The sequence below is a fragment of the Piliocolobus tephrosceles genome, chromosome 7 (genome assembly GCF_002776525.5).
Source record: "Piliocolobus tephrosceles isolate RC106 chromosome 7, ASM277652v3, whole genome shotgun sequence".
Classification (NCBI taxonomy): domain Eukaryota; kingdom Metazoa; phylum Chordata; class Mammalia; order Primates; family Cercopithecidae; genus Piliocolobus; species Piliocolobus tephrosceles.
The window spans coordinates 593224-616355 of NC_045440.1; the positions used below are offsets into that span (position 1 = coordinate 593224).

The 23132-nt window shown below is 48.7% G+C and overlaps 1 protein-coding gene across 2 annotated transcripts in view; it reads right to left on the bottom strand.

Moving 5' to 3' along the window:
* BLK (BLK proto-oncogene, Src family tyrosine kinase) overlaps positions 1 to 23132 on the bottom strand; it is a 75093-nt gene that overhangs the window by 50874 nt on the left and 1087 nt on the right. The window lies entirely within an intron of this gene.

A 23132-nucleotide genomic window follows, 5' to 3' on the forward strand; every position in this document is an offset into this window, starting at 1 on the left:
TCCTCGACAAATTAAACATAGAATTACCATATGATCCAGCAATGCCACTTCTGGGTATGTACCCAAAATGACAGAAAGCAGGGACTTGAGCAGGTATTTGTACACTGATGCCCACAACAGTGTTGCTCAGTTAAAATGTGGCAGCAGCCAGTGTCCATGGACAGATGAATGGATAAGCCCAGTGTGGTCTGTGTGGACAGTGGAATTCAGTCTTACAAAGGAAGGAAATTCTGGCCCATGCTACAACATGGGTGAGCCTTGAAGGCATTGTGCTAAGTGAAATAAGCCAGACACAAACGGGCAAACACTGTATGATTCCACCTAAGTGAAGTCCCTAAAGTAGCCCTATTCATCGACACAGATGGTGGAGTAACAGGTATCGGGGCTGGGGGCTGGGTTGGGGAGTTAGTTTAATAGGGCTGCTATAACAAATATAATTCTTGGGAAAATGGAAGAAGACAGAAAATGCATAGGACCTGTTAGATTGTCTTTCTCTCAATAGATCATTAATAAATGTTCCTTGAGTAGCTCAGAAAGATCCTCTGGGAGAGACAGCGATAGGGCAACCACCGCCCTTCTGAACTTTCTTCGCACCGCAAGGGGGAAGGGCGGCCGTGAGACCCACCCCCCAAGTGCAGGACTCAGGGGCTGTGAAGTCCCCACCGTGCAGTGTGGTCTGAGAGCGTCCACCACAGTGTCTGTTGGGCTTTCTGTTCTTTGTTACAGTGAGAAAGACATCAGGCCCTGGCACCCCCATTCTGCTTTCTGTTCGCCAAATGGGACTACTCTAGGGACTCATTTAAATGGAATTGCAGTGTTTCTCCTTTGCGTCTGACTCTTTCCTCCTGGTGTCATGTCTTCGGGGTTCATCCATGTGGCAGTATGTGAAGGAATTTCCTTCCCTTCGAAGGCCGAATGATATTCCATGGAATGTACAGGCCACGATCTGCTTATCAGTTCATCTGGGCATGAACATTCATTCCATCTACAGTGCCTGACATCCCAGGCACGCAACTGCACACGCATCTCCACACCAGGAGACAGAAGCCTCCCAAAGCCTTTCCTATAGGCAATGCCCCTGGCTTTTCTCTATTCTATATGATTTTGTTTTTAAAATGCCAGCAGGAGCCCACTCAATTCCACGAACAACTAAAGCAATTCCCTGTTTGATTTCCTGTCTGAAGCCAGTGTTCTGAAGAACACAGACTGCAGGAAGCTGCTCTGGACCATCCCCACGTGCAGCACACCGCATATGACATGAGGCACTACAGCGGCGGGGAAAATTGTATTTTAAGCGCTGATGCAATATTAGAAAAGACAAAAGTCTGAAAATTAAGGAGGTAAGCGACTGACCTATAAAGACAGAAAAACAATGCAGTTAAAGAAAATGGAAGGAAGGGGGACATAGAGGCGGGCACCCAGATGAGGGCAGCAGCAAACGAAGAAGCCAAAGACAGTAAAAGAATGCCCCAGAGAGACACAAGCAATTAAAGGGGAGCAGGGAGGACCCCCGTGCGCCGGCTGCTTACTTCGTCCCAGACACTCCCCCAGGCCCTGAGGACTCAGGTGGAGTCACTGACACGCCTGACCCCTGGCACTACCTCTCATCTCCTGTTCATCCTCAAAGCCTCCCAGGAGGCCAACTTCCAGGCCTCCACTCTACCGGTAAAGAAACAAAGGCTGACGGAGGTCAAGCTTGCTCAAGGTCCCTCAGCCGGGAGTGGGGCAGGGAGGATGCAAGCCCAGGCCGCCTGGACTTCCAGGATCCATCCTCCTTCTGTGCCGTGGCCACCTCCACCCAGCCCAGGGGACAGCACACCCCACTGGAGAGCTTCCATCTCATGGCACCAACCAGCAAAACAAGGCAAAACCCTGAAAGTTCTTGGTACATTGCGACTGGGTGTTTGCAGTGACTGCTGGCCCCTGTGGAGAGACGAGGGGAAGGAATCCCGGAGGAGCAGCTTGTTGGGGGATGTGGGGGGAGGGGGAGGACTCCAGAGGTGGTGAAAGTGATGTGTGTGCATTGACCCTGGAGTGGGAGCTCCCCAGGAAGGGGAGGGGGCTGAGGTGAGCAACTCCTAGATTTGAGCAGGTAGAGCTGGCTGGTGGGTTGGATCAGAGATGATCTGGGACTGTAATAGCTTCCTGGGCTCCTGCATATGATGCAGAAAGTCTGAAACAGGGCCAGGAATCTGTATTTTTCACCCCTCAGCCCCGTTCTGATGCACAACCCGGGCTGGAAGGGGGCCCTCCGAAGCCTGCAGTGGTCCTGCTGCATAGGCATATCCACCAGCAGCCTGCCAGGATGGGTCCAGAGAGCAGGCTCACGGGCTGCTGGAGCCCAGAGGTGGGCGCAGTGCAGTCACAGGGGCTGGGTGGATGGAGAAAGCCCACAGTGGCAGCTGTGGCCGGGAGCAGCATCTCTGCACAGGGTCACTTGCACCTTAGCCTCTCTCCCAGCTGTTCCCCTCACTGCTCAGAGCTCAGCATGCAAGACGGATCCTCCACTCTGCTCTTTTTTTTTTTTTTTTTTTTTGAGACGGAGTCTCGCTCTGTCGCCCGGACTGGAGTGCAGTGGCCGGATCTCAGCTCACTGCAAGCTCCGCCTCCCGGGTTTACGCCATTCTCCTGCCTCAGCCTCCCGAGTAGCTGGGACTACAGGCGCCCGCCACCTCGCCCGGCTAGTTTTTTTGTATTTTTAGTAGAGACGGGGTTTCACCGTGTTAGCCAGGATGGTCTCGATCTCCTGACCTCGTGATCCGCCCGTCTCGGCCTCCCAAAGTGCTGGGATTACAGGCTTGAGCCACCGCGCCCGGCCCACTCTGCTCTTACAAGGCTTCTGAGACCTGGGGTGACCTGCTGGGCCTCAGATCCCTCGGGGAGGCCATTGTGGGGCTCTTGCCTTGTCACGCTTGTCCTCGTGTTTAGCATCCTTCTGCCTTTAGGATGGGACTAAGATACCAATGCCCCTCTCATAAAGGACAAGCGGGTTTTCTCACGTTTGCTGGGGCAGCAGACAGGAGCACCCCGTGGACAGATCAAGGCTCTATTTACTGAGTTGTGTCTTTCGGCTGAATTGGAGCAACCATTAGACTCAGTGACAGGTAGCGCACAGTCAAGGCGACCAGGGATAGAGGCCTTGCCCAGACCCTGTTCACTTGAAATAACAAGGATTTTCCTCCACTCGTTTCCTGAGATACCGAAACAGAATGGTTCCTTGTACCAGAAGGGAAGGTCTGATCCCCTTGGCAGATCCTGTGTCATTACGAGTTTTATTGGGTTCAACATCGTAAAACAGCACAGCCATGGAGACCTATAAAACGCTCCAAACATTTCCCTTGCAAAAGTCAGGCCAAGGAGTTGAATTCTTTCCAAGGCGCAGGCTTCTCCGAGTGAGGGGAGACTCTGAATCCACCTGGGCCAGGCCCAGCTGCTCCGTTACCACAAGCCCCCTTCACACAGGGTCCTCATGCAGTGCACGGCGGCAGTGTGGGCTGCCCACCAACCACACTTAAATCACATGGAATTCAATAAACGTCTGCAACCTGTTCTGAGCACCACTCTGTAACTCTGGCTGACTATTTAGAAGGCCTTTGGGAATGCAATGCCTCAAAGGCCTCCCTGGATCACCTGGTATGAATTTTGCAGCCCAGGTATACACACTTGCATTTAAGGAAATTTAAGACAGAATTTCTAAGAAAGAAAGGAAATCAAACTTATTTAGGAAGTCAAAGTCACTCACTGGTGCCAGAGTTTGTTGTTAATAGAAACTGCTGTGTGAAGTGCAATCTTGTACCAGTCACTTCAGCTCATTGTTTCTGTCTCCTCTGTGCAATGAGGGCTGTGGGTGGATGGTCTCTGAGTTGCCTCCAGCCCTAACATTCAGGGGCTATGATTGCACCACAGATTTAGGGGATGCTGAGGGACAGACAGCCTGGGCTCTGCTCACAGCTGTGGAGGAAGAGGGTGGAGCCTGGAGATGGTCCAGCCCCAGCGCTCTTGTGCCCTAAAGGAGCCCAGGGGTAACACGGGGCTCCATCGGGAATGATGCTCTGGTTTCGCTTTGCCTCTCCACTCCCTCTCAGTCTCCACCAAGATCCACGAATCACCAAGGTCTTTGTTGCTGCCAGCATCAGCCTCGTACCCCTGCTTTTCTATCTCCCCCTCCCTACCATCCACACCCACTTCAAGACACAGAGGTGCCAGTTCCTGAGCCAACTGCGTGTGATGCATTGAGGACGAGTCCTGGGACCCAGCGTGCTCTGCTGAGGCTCAAGGCCAGAGACCAATCTAGGTCGTGGGCATGGACAGGAGGGATCTCGTAGGAGGATAAAACAAGAAAAGTAAATATTTTATCAAGGACAAAAAATAAATTCAAGAGAATCTTGCTTCAGCCTTCAATGAATAAATAATTCTTTTAGAAAGGCAATCACATTATGCAGCACATAAGACCTTAAAATTGAATAATCTGGCCAGCCGTGGTGGCTCACGCCTATAATCCCAGCAGTTTGGGAGGCCGAAGTGGGCAGATCACTTGAGGTCAGGAGTTTGAGTATAGCCTGGCCAACATAGTGAAACCCCGTCTCTACTAAAAATACAAAAATTAGCTGGGCATGGTGGTGGGTGACGCCTGTAGTACCAGCTACTCAAGAGGCTGAGGCAGGAAAATCACTTGAACCCGGGAGGGGGAGGTTGCAGTGAGCCGAGATTGTGCCACTGCACTCCAGCCTGGGTGACAGAGCAAGACTCTGTCTCAAAACAAACAAACAAACAAACAAACAAACAAACAGAAATCCAAAAGCCTATGTAATTTGCAGTAAAATTTTAAAATCTTTCTGAGCCTCAGTGGCTTTATCTATAAAGTGGAGGATGGAAATATGTTTTCTGCCTGCCTTGAAGGATCAAACTGATAATACTAAAATAATTTGTAAAACATGAAGTCCCATATAAAAATCTCTGTGGGGACCGAACTGTAAAACCTAAATGATCAGAACTGTTGGTCTTTCAGACTATCCACGTCTGGGTCAGATGGCTGACATGTTGTCAGAGTGATCTCAGGGCGGGGTTTAGGATGAGAAATTTTATGTGCTTATAATGATATTGACTAGACTTTGTTAAGAGATCATAACAAGTTCTGCAAAAGAGCTAAACAAACAACGCAGTTCTTTGGTGTCCTCTATGGGTTTGCTTGAAGAACTAGTCTTCGTTCAAGATGTCGTCCACACATCACCAGTTCTGTACCCGTTAAGTCATCCCTTCTTCTGATCCCGCAGTGCTTCTTACAGACCAGTAGCATAAAACTTGCATGTCTGCCTTCTAAACTAGACTCCTCCTGGGCTCTTCAAGGAATAGGCGTTTTTGTTTGTTTGGTTGTTTGTCTTTGTATTTTCAGGCCCCATCTTACCACTTGAAACATTGTAGACATGCAGTAAATCTTTTTCTTCTTTGAATGAATAAATTAAATCATCAAACAATCATAGAAAACCCAAACGTAAGAAAATGCTTACTTTTACACCTCCCGACAGCATCCTACTGTCAGAAAGAGTAAATAGTTTAATTTACCAAGACAATGGTGGAAAGATGTCATTCATACCCGCAACCAATGTTATCCTAAATACTGATTATGGAGCTTTAGCCAATACTTTGGGATCAAGAGGGCACATTGACCTCATGTTGAATGTTGCACTACATCTAAGACGCTCAAAATGAAAACATAATTTTCTCCTTTTTGTTGCATGATATATTTTGTTGTTTGCCATATTTCAGGAAGTCCATCCCCTTTCATGACTGCCAGTTTTCAACAATAATAAGTGGGAAACCCAGCAGAGATGCCCAGTGGAAGAAAGGAGAAGAGAAATTGAATTACACCCCATGTTCTTTGCTCCAGGTATACACACTTGCATTTAAGGAAATTTAAGACAGAATTTCTAAGAAAGAAAGGAAATCAAACTTATTTAGGAAGTCAAAGTCACTCACTGGTGCCAGAGTTTGTTGTTAATAGAAACTGCTGTGTGAAGAGAAAAGGCTGAACTGTATTCAGAAAGTCAATGGGCTGAAGTCTTCCACTCGGTTGGGTGGAACTTTTGGGTTTGGTCTCTTGAATTTCAAGGTTTCTTTGGCTCCTTCAGTCTTAAGTAATAACGTTTCAGTTTGGTAAATACAGCTGACCTCCTATGGTGAATGCTTGCAGCAGGAAAGAACAATTCACCAACCACAATATTTCTGTGTCAGTCTGACTCCCTGGTGAGAAATGCAAAGCTTGTGGGGATTCCTCTGTTTTAAAAACGCCAAAACATTTCCTTTAGTGAAGAACCACGGACGGCCGTAATCAAGGCAGAATCTCGTACTTTAACACATTAGCAATTAGCTTTGGTTAAAAAAGTAGAAATAGAAGCAACTGCCTTAACAAAGAGGCACTTTGTTTATTTATTTTATTATTTTATTTTTTTTGAGATGGAGTCTCTCTCATCTGGCTGGAGTGCAGTGGTGCAATCTCGGCTCACCACAACCTCCACCTCTGAGGTTCAAGTAATTCTCCAGCCTCAGTCTCCCGAGTAGCTGGGGCTACAGGCGGGTGTCACCGTGCCTGGCTAATTTTTGTATTTTCAGTAGAGACGGGGTTTCACCATGTTGACCAGGCTGGTCTCGAACTCCTGACCTCAAGTAATCAGCCCACCTCTGCCTCTCAAAGTGCTGGGATTACAGGCATAAGCCACCTCACACGGCCCACAAAAAGGCACTTTAGCAAAGTGGGTGCATGCACACAGACTTGACAGCAAGACAGACTGGGTTCAAATCCAAGGTTCCCCACATGCTTGCTATGTGCTTTTTGGTGAGTACTTCCGAGTTTCAGTTTCCTCATTTTTAAAATGAGGATAATATATTTCCAATCCCATTACTGGACCTCTGTATGTAGGCAAAGATCTTTCAATTTCTTTCATTTCAATCTCGGATTCCCGGAAAAGGGGAAAGAGACAGAGAGAGAAAGTTGGGTCTTTTAAAAAACATTTTTGGGGCCATAGCCCCCGTTGAGAACCTGAGGGAACTACAGACACTATCCCTATAAAATACACTTGTCACATACGTGCCAAATTTTGTGCCCAGCTTCAGGACCTCTCCCCCGACAAAGCCCCACAGTCATTCATGGACTTCTGATTAGAAACCCTGGTTTAGATGATGGGACAAATGCAGCCAAAGCCTTGGGGTTTATTTCCTTATGAGTCATCTCATTTCACAGAGAGGAAAGTCTGCTCTCCGGCCAAAGACCACATCAGTAACCCTGGCCAGCAAATATGGCTGTCAAGGAGCTGGAGAAGAGAGATGAAAAACCCAGGTCATTATCACACTGACTTAAAATGCAATTCAAAGCTCACCCCACTCCAGCCCCCAAATGAATGTTTCATCTCCCCATATCATCATAATTCCTTGAAGGGATTAGGAATGGACACTGTCCAGCTCCACGATGTAATTTAGAACGACTTTGCAAGCTCCATGTTATTTTTTCAATCATCAGCTGCTATAGCGATAAAAAAAATATGGAAGCAAACGAAACACCCGATTGAAATGGTGACAGGAGAGTTCACACCGTGAAATATGCAGGCCCCAAAATGATCATTTTGAGTCCTCAAAAGTGATAAAAAAAATAGCAGTGGGAAAGATAGCTATGTGCTGATAAAAAGAAAGAAAAAGAAAAGACTCGAACGTGTTACATTCTTTATGATTCCAGCAATGAAAACTGTGCATCAGATAAATCAAGATGAGTAGCTCTTAGGTAAAAGTGTGAGGTTGGCAGACTTATTGATGGTTTATATCTGTTTTCAAAATTTTCTAGGATATTATACAATGTTTACAGTTTAAAAGTCAGGAGAAAATGACACATCTGTGCAAAATCAGGCTGTTCTTCCAAGTGGCTGTGGCCAGCCTGCCCCTCTAAGTGGTCCAGCTCTTTCTGTGGCTTCTCTGGTGATTAGGCTGAAAAGGCAGCCGGGCCGCCGCAGACCCGGCAGAGCCTCCCCAGGCTTAGACAACCACAGAACCCAAGCCGGGTGACTGGAAACAGTGGCCAGGGCACAGTCACATCACAGCGCCCACCCTGCTTCTTATCAGCCCCCGTGCAGTTCAAGTCTGCCGCATGGAGACCAGCTCATGGAAGCAGGCGGGGCATTTCCATGTCTAAATCCATGTCAGCCTCTGATTTTTGGATTCACGTCATCCACGAACTGGCTGTGAGTCAGATATCAATGACCTGTCCAGGGCAACAGCCGTGTGGGTTGTGGGTGGTTAAGTCCCTGGGCTGTCAAGCCCCAGGCCGGGCAGGCTTCCTGCTGGCATCGGTTGATGCTGGAAACAGACCTGGGGTCCCCATGACATCCCTTCGGGTGCTGTGAGGTTAGCTACTCCCACAGCAGGCACTGAGAGAGGATTGCCAACTTTTCCTGCAGTGTAACCTGACGGAGGGGTAGCAGCTTCAATAGCAGGCGGCCGCTTTGACCTGGTTAAGGATTAGGGTCAGCACCTGAATCATTGTTATGATGCCTCCTAAGTAATAACAGCGCCAGCTGGACGCAGCTCATGGCCCGCTCGCTCCCCACAGGCTGGGCTGCCAACGACCTCCTTTGCCTGCAGCTGGGGGGAAGTGATGAGTAGGAGGCACAAAGGGCCCCCAGCATTTCCTTCTCAAAGCTCTCAGTGGATGGGCAGGCACTTCCCTCGAGCCCCGAGAAAACCCCTCCACCACGGCTCCTCTGGCCTCTGCAAAAGTGAGCTGCTCCCTCATCTGATGGCCCCAAAGGGCAGGACCGGCCCCCGTCGCAGTTGCATTTGGGTCAGAAGGCGAGATGGCTGCACACAGCTGACACTACAGCGGCTGCCTTATTTCTGCCCCCTGAGGCCCAGCGCAGTATCTGGCTTTCTGCATATCCCCATAAGTAACGACTGACTAGTGACAGTTCCAATGCCAGGAGACCCGAAGGCAGAGGGAATGCGGGAGAGGACTGACATGAGGACCTTCTGGCATAGGGTGGACCGAAGTGGAAAGCAAGGAAGAAGTGAACAGCCACTGGTGGGGCTGGAGCTACTGTGTGGCCAGGAATGCGGCTCACCAAGAGGGGGCCAAGGAAAGCCCCACACATGATGGCTTCGCCATGGGGCCGTGTCTTCAGGCAAACTTGCGCCAGAGCCTCCTAGGAGAGGAAAGCTGTTCCGGGTCCCAGGTTTTCTGAGGCCTGCAGTCACCTAGCACAGGCCCCGTGTGAGCACTGCTTGAGCTCACCTGTTCTTGACTCTTACCTCCCCCGAGTAGCTGTGTGTGTGTGCCTGCAAGCCACGGGTGATTTCACAGCATGTGCTCAGCCTTCGCGCCGTGACACTCTTCTCTTGCCTTACAGTAGTGGCAGAGGTGGTGGTTAATGAAGACAGATGGAGGGTTCAGAGCACTGGCTTTGGGGTCAAACAGTCCTGAGCCTGCACTTTGGCTCTAGTCCTTCCTAGCCCTGGGCCATCAGGTAGGTTCCTGATGACATCACGGGGCTGTTGTGAGGACGATGTGACTTTAGGGGTGAGAAGCACCCAAGGCCTGGCGATGACCCCCTACTTGACCAGCCTGCCTGATGTGCCACACAGAACCACCAAAGGGCGCACTGGAAGGCCATTGACTCTACCCTCAATTAGCAATGCTGGGCCCTGAAGCCCCGAGAGAGGGAGTCAGCCAGCCAGATGGCAAGGCCAGTGCTCAGGTGTAGAAATGCTGGCTCGGGGAGAAAACTAGCTTGCCATGGACTGACTCTCTTTAGCAATCTCTTCCCTGCTCTCCTGGCCTCAGGTTCACCCTCCAGTCCTAATCCAGGTGGCCATCCTGTTTCACTGCCATCTGCACCCTAGGCCTGGCTGATCTTTGGCACCCACTGAGCTGTAAGTTGACATGGACCCAGGAACCCCCAAACCCCCAAGCTGGTCCACTGGGACTTTCTGATTGGCCTCTCCTAAATTCCAACTGCTTGGCCACTCCTTACCTGGACCTTTTATCTCCACTGGGTCCACTAAGCTCCTGTCTCTTCAAAGTTGTTTTAAAGCGTTGACTTGCCTTCTTCTAAAAGCTCCCAAAAGCCCTGCAGGGTGGGTTGTGTCTTCCCCTGCAGTTGGGGTGGCCACCCTGCCTTTCTTGGGGGCCATGACAGGCCCTTCCCCTGGCAGGATCCATTAGTGACATCTACATGGTGGTCCAGACCAGGGCCACTGCAAATCCAGGACCATTCCCAGGGGCAGGGTTTGCCATGGTAGGAAGGTAGGACATTCTGCCTTATTCTTTTACAATCCCAATCCATCGTCCTTCCAATTCTAACTAGTTGTCAAGATGTCCATGCGCCCTAGCCTGCCTCAGTTTCCTTCCCCACTTCACTCTTCGTGTGCCAAGGGTGTTGTTACTTGGCTCCTGGCTTTGTAAAATCACAGTGTACATTTGAACTGCATGTTGGAGAAAACATCAATGTCACAAGTTCAGTGATGCTTGCACACTGCTCTGTCAGCAGATGGGACAGGCCACCTGCTTTACTGAGACTGTTATTCCTCCTATTTATTATTTTCTCTACCCATGCCTGAACTCATTCGTGTTGGTTCTGCACCCATTGTCACAGGGAGGCAGAAAGAGAGACAAAAGAACTTTCCTGCTTTTGGCCCGTGATGCAGATGTGACTGAAAGATCTTGTTGAGTCAGTTTGGGCAGTTGGAACTCAAGTGGCCTCCTCGAGAGTCCCATCTGCGGGGCCCCGGAGTGGGAGGATGCATCCCTCACCCTGGGACGTGGCCCGGAATCTCTGAGAGGTGGCTCCGCCAGGGCCGGAGGCTGGCATGACATCCTGGCAGCCCCCTGCACAGACTGATGACAAAGACCAGATAGGCCACCCTGGAATTGCTGAGACTCATGAGGCTCCCAGAACTTGCACCCCACCCTGGAGAAAGGGGTGAAGATCCTGAGCTGAGAGGCCAGTTTCCTCTCCCCAGCAGAGACGGAGATGTTACTAAATAGATGTCTATTTTTGCATACCAAGCTGTGGACTGAGATTCACACTCAACATACATAAATCCAGTCTGTCAGTCATTCACCTGAGCCCGCCCACACCCCTCCAGAGGCCAGGAATGCCCTCATAAGAAGCCTAACCCGCCCTTCCACCTTCCAAGAAACTAGTGCCATTGCCAACAGTTGCAAGGATTCAGCACGTTCGGTTGTTTTCTTTTTTTCTAAAAAATGATAAATGAGCCAAATACATCCCTGAGTGTCTTCAGACTGTGACCTTGGGAAGGCAAAAAGCCCTGGCACTATTCTCCTCCAGGTCTGCAAACAGGACATAAAAGAGCTTCAGGCACATTCAAGGTCACCTTAAAGACACCCCATGATGTGGCAAGGAGATAGCTCCAGAGTCAGGCTGGTCACCTTCTGCATGACCTCAGGAAAAGCACTCAGCTCTCCAGGTGTGCAGCAACGGGGAACCAGGATGAAGAGCCATGTGCACCTGGCACCTGGCACCTGGCCCAAAACCTGCTCTACCGTCTGCCTCCCTGTTGGGCCCAGTGCAGGAAGCAATTTTTCATGCCTGGCGGGGACAGGGGCAGAGCGAGAGGAAGATGGTGAGAGGTCTGATTGGAGACAGGGACATTAGGACTGGACCTCCAAGGATTGACAGAAGCTCTCTGAAGGAGATGGGCATTTCAGGCAGGGGGTGGGGCTGGCCAAAGCTCTGAAGTGTCGTGTGTGTCAGGGAGTCCTCAGGGACAGGACAGATGGGCCCAGCGTTCCTGGAGAAGAAAGGAGACCCAGACTGTCCACTCCCTGGAGGCCTCAATGGGAGACTTGGCCCTTGTTCTCAAACATAGAGGAGTTTATGGTGGCTTTACCCTGGAGGGCGATAGGGCCATATTTGAGTTTTAGAAAGACCTTGCCAGTCACACATGGGATGAATTGGAACGTCAGATTCTGAAGACAGATAAATGAGCTCCAAGTATGCAGAACTGCCCAGTCTAGAGGGGGTCAGGGGCTGAACGAAAGCAATGGAGCTTGGGAGCGAATTTGAGAAAGGAGAGAACAGGTGTTATTGCAACTTTGCCCTCACTCAGGGACACCAACCAGATGCTACAGTTGACCCTGCATTGAGATGTGAGTGTTCAGGTCACCCTCTGGCTTGGCAGGTCACCATGCTGGGCTCGGGGACAAGGGGTGGAGGAATTGGGTGCCGTCTCCCATCTCCAGGCCCATTCCAAGTAGAAAACAGAGATCTCTTGCCATTTGACAACAGAAAACTTTGTACAGTAGAAAGAATAGAAAGAACTTTGTAAAGGATGGTACTCCAGCAACTAGATTTCTACAAAATAGATGATGCTTGGGAAACTTTATGGCACATAATTTATTTGTTCATTTTTGTTGCAATGATACTTGTCATGGTAGGTAGTTTTGCTGTTGTTTTTGACAAGTGTGTAGATGTACCTGTATGTGTGCCTGTGTATCTTTGTGTGTTCCTCTGTGTCTGTGTATTTCTACATGTCTGTGCATGTGTGTATATGTGCGGGTGTCTATGTGTTTCTGTGTGTGTTCTTATGTGTGTGTGTCTGTATCTGTGTGTCTATGTGCATGTATGTGTCTGCACGTGTCTGTGCATGTGTGTTTTTCTGTGTGTGCATATGCTCTATATCAATTACCCCCTTGCTTGAGATATGGCCACAGAGATGTCCTCATTTTGGTCTTTCTTGTTGTAAAATCCTTGAAACAGAGTCCACATGGGCCACTTAGGCCAAACACCACATGCTAGAGAGCACCAGGGTGCCCAACACTAAATATGCAAGCACCCTTATCAGGCCCCATCTCAGAGGTGGGGACAGGGGGCACACTCCTCAGTCGCTTAGACTGTCCTCGAGCAGCAAGCCACCATATTGGAGACATTTTTTGAGCACATGCTCCATGGAGCCTGAGCTAGCAGCCCCTCCCACCTGCAATTAACTAAAAGTATTTAGCTATGCAGATTGATAAAATATATTAAACACACGTCCCTGTGATGGCATTACACACACACACGGATAACCAGCTCCTGAAGGCGCCTGCTTCTCCCCATTCAGATTTATGCCTTCTTCCTCAGTCATTTGTCAGCAGATCTTCAGTCAACAAAAGGAAGACAAAACATCAAGATGTCAATTTTCTTACATGCAGGCGGTCAAAACGGCCACAGAGAGGCCATTTTGACAGTCCAAAAATAAATAGGAGGAGGGAGAGGGAAGGATGGAGCTCCATCATGAGAGGGTGGCTTTATGGGCAGGCAGCAATTAGGGGAATCTGATTCGAAAACAGAAGGTTCCATGCTGTCAAGATGAATGATGTGGAGCCATTCCAAGTGACTGCAATGAATGTATGGCATGTGGCCCCCACTGCAATCCGTGCTATCCCTCTTCAAGGGGCCTTGTAGAGAAGGGATTGAAACCCTTTCCTTGGCCACAAAGGAGTGTGGCTGTTGTGCAGATGAATAGGATCTTTCTTTCTCTCTTTCTCTCTTTCTCTCCTCTTTCTCTCTTTCTCTCTTTCTCTCTTTCTTTCTTTCTGATGGAATCTTGCTCTGTCGCCCAGGCTGGAGTGCAGTGGCATGATCTTGGCTCACTGCAACCTCCACCTCCTGGGTTCAAGCGATTCTCCTACCTCAGCCTCCCGAGTAGCTGGGATTACAGTTGTGCACCACCACACCCAGCTAATTTTTTGTATTTTTAGTAGAGTCAGAGTTTCGTCATGTTGGCCAGGCCAGTCTCAAACTCCTGACCTCAAGTGATCTGCCTGCCTCGGCCTCCCAAAGTACTGGGATTACAGGTGTGTGCCACTGTGCCTGGCCGTGAATGGGATCTTTCTAAAGCCAGGACCCAAGCTCCAAGAAAGGCTGGAGGGACGGTAGTCCCAGGGTAGATCCCTTGGTCTCCCGGCCAGGAGCCTCTCTGGGGCTAGTTTTGATTCCCACTTGCTAGTTCCTACAGGACACTTGTCTTGGTGGCAACGTGGGGTGCAGGAGCCTGGGAAGATGCCCTTGACCAGCAGGGGAGGGTGGGAGCCGGCAAGCCTTTCACTGCAAGCCCAGGGAGGCCAGCAGCCCCTGCAGAGGTGAGGCCCTGGCAGGAAAATGGGCAGAGTGGCCCCTTCCATCCTCCACTCCTGCACATAGGAACCCCCAGCCTGGTGATCCAGAGAGCAGGTGTCTCCTTGCCAGTCTCAGCCCTCAGACCTCGCCAAGGAAGAGCACCCTCTGCTCACTTCAGACAGCGCACAGAGCTCCAGTCCACTGCAGGAAACCGCTTGGCCACATGCTCACACTGACCCAGTGGCAAAGGTCTCTCCGAAAAGGGTCACCCTGCATGAGGCTTGGGCATAGGATGGAGCAGAAAAAAAGAGGACCCCTTGTTGACACAGGGGCAGGTGACAAAGCTGCACCTCTCCCTTTGGGAGTTACCAGATGTCAATCCTTCCTGTGCCAGCACCCCCAGATCTTTCTGATCTGATGAAACCAGGTAAAAGCTTCTTTGCAGAAGAATGCCCACCTACACACAAACTCGCATCCAAGATCAGGAGCTGACAGGCTACCAGGGACTCATCAGGGTCCCAGGGGCTGAAAGGTCGGAACCAGCTTAATCCACTAACTGCAGAACATTAAATGCCCTTTTAGATGCTACGTGTGGTTGTGTGCTTCACACATACACAAACATTCTTTGCACTTGAACAACCTCAAGCGTCAGGACCTCCTTACGTTTTGCACCCCAGGTGTGTCTTTACCTCCCCCTGGTCCTGGCTCAGCATCCCAGGTATCAAGGTGTGCAAAGAGGTCCACAGAGAGTGGGGATGAGAAGACACCCAAGAGGACAGTCTTGTATGACATGGTGGTGGAACACAGCAGCCGTTTGGTGAGTGGGGACTTGCGAGCCCCACAGTGGCTGGCAGCAGCTGGTGTAGAGACGTGACAGCCATGGGGACAGGTTCTCCATCCAGGCCCATAGACCCACGCCCCTTTCCCTACCACCAAGCACAAAGCAGGGTCACCACCCAGGCCTCCACCGTCAGGCTCAGGACTCAGGAGAGCCCAGAAGGCAAGTTATTCTCCACTTGTACCCACTCAGCTGTAGACCCTGATCTACAGTGTGGCCTCGAGACACTCTGTCTCCCAGTCAATGACGCACTGGGGGCCAGCTTGTGCCCGCATGCAAGAGCTGATTGTTAAATTCTCATGAATTTTGTGAGCTGAATTATTCAAATCATTATGCAAGATTAAGGTATAAAAACTGTATAAGCCAGGCATGGTGGCTTGTGTCTGTAATCCCAGCAGTTTGGGAGACTGAGGTGGGTGGATCACTTGAGGTCAGGAGTTCAAGACCAGCCTGGCCAACTCCACTAAAAATACAAAAATTAGCCAGGCATGGTGGCGGGTGCCTGTAATCCCAACTACTTGGGAGGATGAGGCAGGAGAATCCCTTGAACCTGGGAGGCGGAGGTTGCAGTGAGCCGAAATCGTGCCACTGCAATCCAGCCCGGGCAACAGAGTAAGACTCCTTCTCAAAGAAAAAAAAAAAAGAAAGAAAAAGGAAAAATAAAAACTATATGAAATTAAAATGATAAAAAATTAATGTTAAATTATACAAGATATAATTAAATGAATTCTATTAAAGCAAAGGTTATAAATACTTAAACCTTATCACTTCCTAATTATTTTTACTACATCTTAATAATAGCTATGCTTTGAGGTTCTTTAATTGTGTCTGTAAGGCAGAAGTACTCTATCATGCTATGCTACTGCGTGTCTCAAACCCATGTTCACACAAGCCGTGCTGGCGACTTGAAATTGGCCCTGGTGGGAGTATTTACATAACAGTAACACCTAAATGCTACAGGTTGACATTGATTTGTTTCGTGGATTTTCTATACTTCAAAGAGCATCTTGTCTGTAGCTAGAACGCTATGAGTAGCACAAAACATTGAGGAAACTTTTTTGAATATTGTAAAACTATTACCCAATCCACCAAAGAAGCTGCTCATGGCACTAAGGCTGCAGCCTGCCCCACGTCTTTGTTGTTTCACTTTGATTTGCTCCTTAACATGAATGAACATTTCAGTGTTTGTGCCAACCCCACACTTGCTCATCCACTGCAACCATTGCCTGACTACAGATACGACGGTGGCAAAGACACGAAAGCTTTCTATGAGACTCAATTGCCTATGCAGTATTTAGGATAGGGACTATTGCATACTTTGTTATTACTTGCAAATTAAGTGCTATGCATCCTTTATATCAGTACATGTTACTATAAACTTATATATGTATACAATACATTTGCTTCCCGGAAAGCTGGTTGTTAAACGTTTACCAGCAAGCCATGCTCTTCGTCTACAAGATGCCTATCTTGATCTCACACTTTCTCCACTGCACTGGCAGGTGCCAGGGAGCCCATCAGATAGATGGACAGACACCACAAAGTAGAAATGATTTCTTTCCATGCTAATGTGTAAAAAAAAAAAGGAGAGTTTAGCCTTTCCTATAAAGCACCAAATAAAATCAAGAAAATGGGCTATGACTTTTGAACCTATTTTTGTGTGTAATAGTTTAAAAAGTATACTTTTATTTATTCAAATAAAATAATAAATAAAATTAAAAGTATCATTTAATTTTTTATTTTTTTCACTCTGTCACCCAAGCTGGAGTGTAGTGGCGCAATCTCAGCTCACTACAATCTCCACCTCCTGGGTTCAAGCAATTCTCCTGCCTCAGCCTTCTGAGTAGCTGAGATTACAGGGGCCTGCCAGCATGCCCAGCTAATTTTTGTATTTTTAGTAGAGATGGGGTTTCACCATGTTGGCCAGGCTGGTCTCGAACCCCTGACCTCAAGAATCCTCCCACCTTGGCCTCCCAAATGCTGGGATTGCAGGTACGAGCCAGGGCGCCCGGCCAAAATATAAAGTATTATTTAACTTAATGTAAAAATCCAATTGCACCACAGAAATGGCAGGAATAAAAGAATCTTAACATAAAATAATTTTATATAATCTTTAACAATAAAAGGTAGGGTCAGGCATGGCGACTCATGCCTGTAATCCCAGCACTTTGGGAGGCTGAGGCAGGCGGACTGCCTGAGCTCAGGAGTTTGAGACCAGCCTCAGCAACATGGTGAAAACCCATCTCTACAAAAAAACAAAAATTAGCCAGGTGTGATGGTGCACACCTGTGGCCCCAACTACTTGGGAGGCTGAGGTGGGAGGATTGCCTGGGCTGGGGAAGTGGAGGCTGCATTCAGCCATGATTGCACCACTGCACTCCAGCCTGGGAGACAGAGTGAGACCCTATCTCAAACAAACAAAAACAAAACAAAACAAAACAAAGAAACAGGCCAGGTGAAGTGGCTCATGCCTGTAATCCCAACACTTTGGGAGGCCAAGGCAGGTAGATCACTTGAGGTCCAGAGTTTGAGACCAGCCTGACCAACATGATGAAACCCTGTCTCTATAAAAAAAACAAAAACAAAAAACAAAAATTAGCTGGGCGTGGTGGTGCACACCTGTAGTCCTAGCTACTCGGGAGGCTGAAGTGGAAGAATCGCTTGAACCCAGGAGGCAGAGAATGCAGTGAGCCGAGATCAAACCACTGCACTCCAGCCTTGGCAAAAGAGTAAGACCTTGTCTCAAACAACAGCAACAACAAACCCCCAAATCAATCTAAGGTGGAATATGTGTAAAAATAAACTATTTCTATAACTGCAATAGACTCACAGCTGGACATCTAACTGCAGTTTGGCTCCCTCAGTGAATTTTTCTGTTTTGTGCACAGATAGGGAACTAATCCTTAGTGGGCACCCACACTATATATCAGGCTCTTTCAGAAATGCTGTCCTGCTTGTATTTGTTTATTTATTTATTTATTCATTTCCTGATGTTTCCAGAAAAGATTTGAGACCACTTATAAAAATACATACAATACAACAGGATAGAAAAACAGACAAAGAAATTAGACCAAAGGGTAAGTTAGGGCAGAAAAAAAAATTGTGTATAAAGCTGGTGCGCAGAAATACAGACTGTGACATGCCATTACCCAACTGCTAGTGGTTAGATGCAAATTGGGTTCTAAGTGTCCTGGAGTCCAAAGCACAGAGAAGAAAATATTCAGTCTGCAGAGTCACAGTGTCGGTAAGACATCCATTGCTCCAGGGAGGCATGGGTTTCCTGGATCTGGAGTCTGGGGGTCCTCCTCCCCAGGCTCCTTCTATGGAGGTCCCGGGTGGAATGGTAAACAGCTTAGCATCATCTCAGCAATAAATGCCACCGTGAGTTTCCAACCTCTGTTTCTTATGCAGCTTTCGGCACAAGCCACAGCAATGTACCCATGCCAAGAAAGAATGTCCACATCTGACTCAGGAAATGAGATTCTCTCAGCATCTCAAGCACTGTGAGATCCAAACATAGAGCTCTTGGACTGCCTATCGGGATACAGGGGAAGTTCCCAAAATACAGTTACGCAGTTACGCATTGCTTAACCATGGGGATCTGTTCCGAAAAAGGCGTCATTAGGTGATTTTGTTGTTGTGCGAACATCGTGTACAAAACTTAGATGGTAGAGCCTACTCCACACCTAGGCTGTGTGACATAGCCTGTTGCTTCTGGGCTCCACACCTGTACAGCCTGTGACTGGACTAAATGCTGTGGGCAAGAGTAACACAGTGGTGAATATTTGTGTCTCTAAGCATAAAACAGGCACAGTCAAAATGCAGTGCCTTCGTCTTATGAGAACCACCATCATCTATGCAGTCCATCATTGACTGAAATCTTGTTACGTGGCCCATGACTGTGTCTAGGTTCATGTCTCTCAATCTTATTAAATTTACTATCTCTTTTGAGAAACAACACCATGATCTCATTTTTGAGATTTCAAAATGAATATTGGGCATAAAAGTAAATCAAAGAAGTTGTCATGTAAGATGTGTCTTTTTGAAGTACAAGGACCCCCTGGTAGTTCTGACATTGAGAATTGAGGGCAACCTGTAAGAAATGTTGTGTGCTCCTCAGCTTCCACTCACCTAAAAATCAGGGCTTTGTAATTTAATTCTGATAATCCTGTGATGTGCTATTATCAATGAATAAAGAAGTAAGACTGAGAGGTCTTATACTAGGTAAGCCTGCTAGTATATAGTGGGATCAGACTGTTGTCATCTCAGGAAGGCACACAGTGACCTGCTCACATTGCCAGGGCTGGACCTTGTACTGGAGCCCTCTGGTTGACAAGGCCAGCCGTCTAACCACTACATTGCAGGATGGGACTGCTCTGATGTGGCTGCTTTGTATGACTTCTGTGTCCAAGTCCTTTCCACTTCTCCATATCCACAACATACTGAGAAAGAAAATTAAAGTATCCTTCCTAGATATTTGGGTGATTCCAAATATTTTGGGGCTCACAGACCCCTTTGGGAATCTGACAAAAACTGCAAGTGCCTACCTACACAAACGCTTGCTTACAAGTTCAGGGAGCTCAGAGCACTAGGAAACTCATCAGGTATCCACGGACTCAATGCTCAGGACCCACTTCATCCATTAAGCGCAGAACCTCAAATGCCCTTATAGACACCTCATGGCATTGTGCGTTTCACACATACGCAAGCCCTTCCTGCGCTTGAACGACCTGAGCCTGGGAGCCTCCTTACATTTTGCATCCCAGGTGTGTCTTGTTTGCCTCCCACTGGTCCAGGTTCAGCATCCTAGGTACCAAAGTGTGCAAAAAGACCAGCAGCGAGTCGTGACGAGAAGGCACATGAGAAAACTTCCTTGCATACAACGTGGGAAGCACCAGCCCTTTGATGAAGGGGTTGCACAAGCCCCACAGTGGACGAGGAGGAGCCTCCTCTATGTCTTAGGCTCTAGATCCCCATCCCATGGTTCTGTTCCGTTCTCATGTCTGAGCTTGGGGGTGGGTGCAACTGCTCCCACTTCACACTCCCAGCTGGCAGGTGCAGAGCCAGACAGACCTGGTTGGCAGGAAGCCGCAATGCTTTCCTCTATACCACACTGTCTGCAGGAAGTGGAATGTGCCAGAGGCCTCAGATGCATCTTCTCTTTCTTCCAAGGGTCCTGTCAAAACCCCAACATGCTGATGGCACTGGAGTATACCACAGTTAGGGATGATCATTCAATTATCTTTGCTTTTCCTCTTTCAAGCTTTCATCCTCATGTCTTAAGCTGGATTTTCATTCAAGGTTTTGCCCTTGTGTCTTTAACTCAAGAACCACTTTACCAGATACCCCTGGTGGGCCAGGCACTGTGCTGGGTGCTGGGGCCTCGAGGCACATGTAGGGCCTGTCCTTGTCCTCAGGAGCTTCCCAGAGAACCTGGTAGGCCTGCAAACCAGAGCCCTGGGTGTGTGCTGTTGGTTGCTGGGGACACACAAATGGGCTTGGGCACTGTGATTGGGAGGAGACATTCGCCCCTGCCCTGAATGTCAGAGCAAATGCGAGTTGCCTAGGTGGGAAGGTGGGGAAGGGATTCAGGCAAGCAGGAGCATGCCACAGAACATTCCAGAAATGTGAGGGCTGCTATGGGGTAGCAGCAGGTTGGCAGTGGAGTAGCAGATGTGACAGGAAAGGCACTTCAGCCCCACGTGTAATCACCACCTTTTAGCTGTGATTTTCCTGTGAGAGTTTTGTGATTGATTTCCATCTCAGTATCTTGAGATTTCCATCTACGTGCTGTCTTCCTGCAGCTTCATCATTCTTTTTTCCTCCTCACCTGCTTCGGAAGCTTTTCTCTAATCAGGCGCAGCATCGCCTTTGAACAGGGCTCACCTGCTCTGCTGGACCTGCAGAGGGGGCCAGGTTTCTCTGTCCTGCTGTTACCTCTCCACACACGTGAACCCTGCAAGCCAGGATGCTGGCCACCGGTGACCAGTCCCCAAGGCTGCAGACTGCAGGCCTCAGGTGGGCTCACAAGGTCAGAGTCCTCACTCAAACAGGAGCTGGCCCTTTGAGTCCCCTCTCTACATCCTGGAGGCCACAGTTTACTCTCCAGGAAGGTCTGCCCAGCCCAGCTCACAGCCACTTGGCTGACCAGATTCTGTGAGGCTGGTTGAGCCCAGAGGACAGCAGATTCCATCTGGCTGGAATGCTATACTCCCCCAGGGGCCTGGGTCCTCACTCCCTCCATTCCTGGCTTTCTGCTTCCTTCCTGGAGAGGAGTCAGGTCTGGGTAGCTGGGCCTGTGCTTGGGGTGCCAGGAGCCTGCACCAGTGCAGTGAGTTTGGCTGGGTAGATGAGGGTGTCTTCAGTCCTGCAGCCCCTGCCACAGAGCAAAGGCTCAAAAATGCATGCTGGGGCTGGGCGCGGTGGCTCACACCTGTAATCCCAGCACTTTGGTAGGGGAGACGGGTGAATCACGAGGTCAGGAGATAGGGACCATCCTGACTAACACAATGAAACCCTGTCTCTACTAAAAATACAAAAAATTATCTGGGAGTGGTGGTGGGCACCCGTAGTCCCAGCTACTTGGGAGGCTGAGGCAGGAGAATGGCATGAACCCAGGAGGTGGAGCTTGCAGTGAGCCGAGATGGTGCCACTGCACTCCAGCCTGGGCAACAGAGCAAGACTCCGTCTCAAAAAAAAACAAAAATTGCATGCTGGGCCAGTCGCAGTGACTCTTGCCTGCAATCCCAGTACTGTGGGAGGCCAAGGTGGGAGGATGGCTTGAAGCCAGGGGTTGGAGACCAGCCTAGGCAACAAAGCGAGACCCCATCTCTTCAAAAAATAAGATTAAAAAATTAGCCAGGCACAGCAGCATACCTGTGGTCCCAGCTACTCAGGAGGCTGAGGTGGGAGGATCGCTTGAGCCCAGGAGGTCAGTGCTGCAGTAAGCTATGATCTCTTGCCACTGCACTCCAGCCTGGGCAACAGAGCAAGACCCCATCTCTGAAAAACAAAAAACATGAACAAAAAACAACCCCCACAAAACCCATTGAACATCACGACAACAAAAAAATCATCCATGAGAAAAACCATGAAGAGAGGCAAATACAGAGCTATTCTGGAGTAAGGTAGGGGTTGGGAGAGAGAATGATGGATGGTCAAAAATGCAAAAGGCCTGCTATATTCCAGAATGTTCAAAGAGTAGGTGTGACCGCCAGGCCATGAACGCCAGTTTTCCCAAGAATGCTCAGGATTTGGTTACTTCTGCTCTGAGGAAGAATGAGTCTAATTTTTCTTTTAACTCTTTATTTTGAGGTAATTTTAGATTTGGAGAAAAATTACAAGGATAGTACCGAGAATTTCCATATTCCCTTCACCAGGTTCTTCTAATGTGAACACCTTACCTAACCATGGTACGTTTGCCAGAACTAAGGAGTAATTGTTACCATAATATTAGCGAGACCCCAGACCTTATCTAGATTTCACCTATTTTCCCACTAATGACCTTTGCGGTGTTGTTCTGGGATCCAATACAGGATGTGAATTCTGGGTTTGGGTGTCCTGACCGTCATGTCTCCTCGGATCTGTGACACTTTGCCTGTCTTTCTTTGTTTTTCATGACCTTGACATTTTTGAAGATGAAATATGATGTGGAATCTTCGCCAGTTTGGATTTTTTAATCATGATGAGTTCTCACGATTAGACTGGGGTTATGAGTTGGAGGGGAGAACTGCACTGTCGTGGCAGTTCACGATAGCAGCCCAGCTTACTCCTGGTGATGCTCAGCCTGATCCCTTGGTGAAGCTGGCGTCTGCAGGTGTCTCTACTGCAGAGCTACTGTTTCTCCCTTTCCATACTCCTAGTCCAGGCCTCACTCAAGGTGAGGGGAATTAAGCCCCACTCTCCTGAGGGAGGAGGATCTGCTCATATCATAGCAAATTCTTCTCTGTTACTGTGAACGCACGACTCCTTAGTTCCTTGGTAATGTGGGTGGATAAGGGTGAACTTTATCCACCCACATTACCAGATAAATAGAAATGTTGTCAAAGCCTTACAATGTAAACAAATCCTTTCAAAATATGTGATCAACTATGCTTTCCTTTTCACAGCTGGTGCTTCCTGGCGAAATAGATCTCTTAACCAAGAAGATCATCATTACATCTATTCAGTTACCCTATCCCCGAATGGCTGAAACA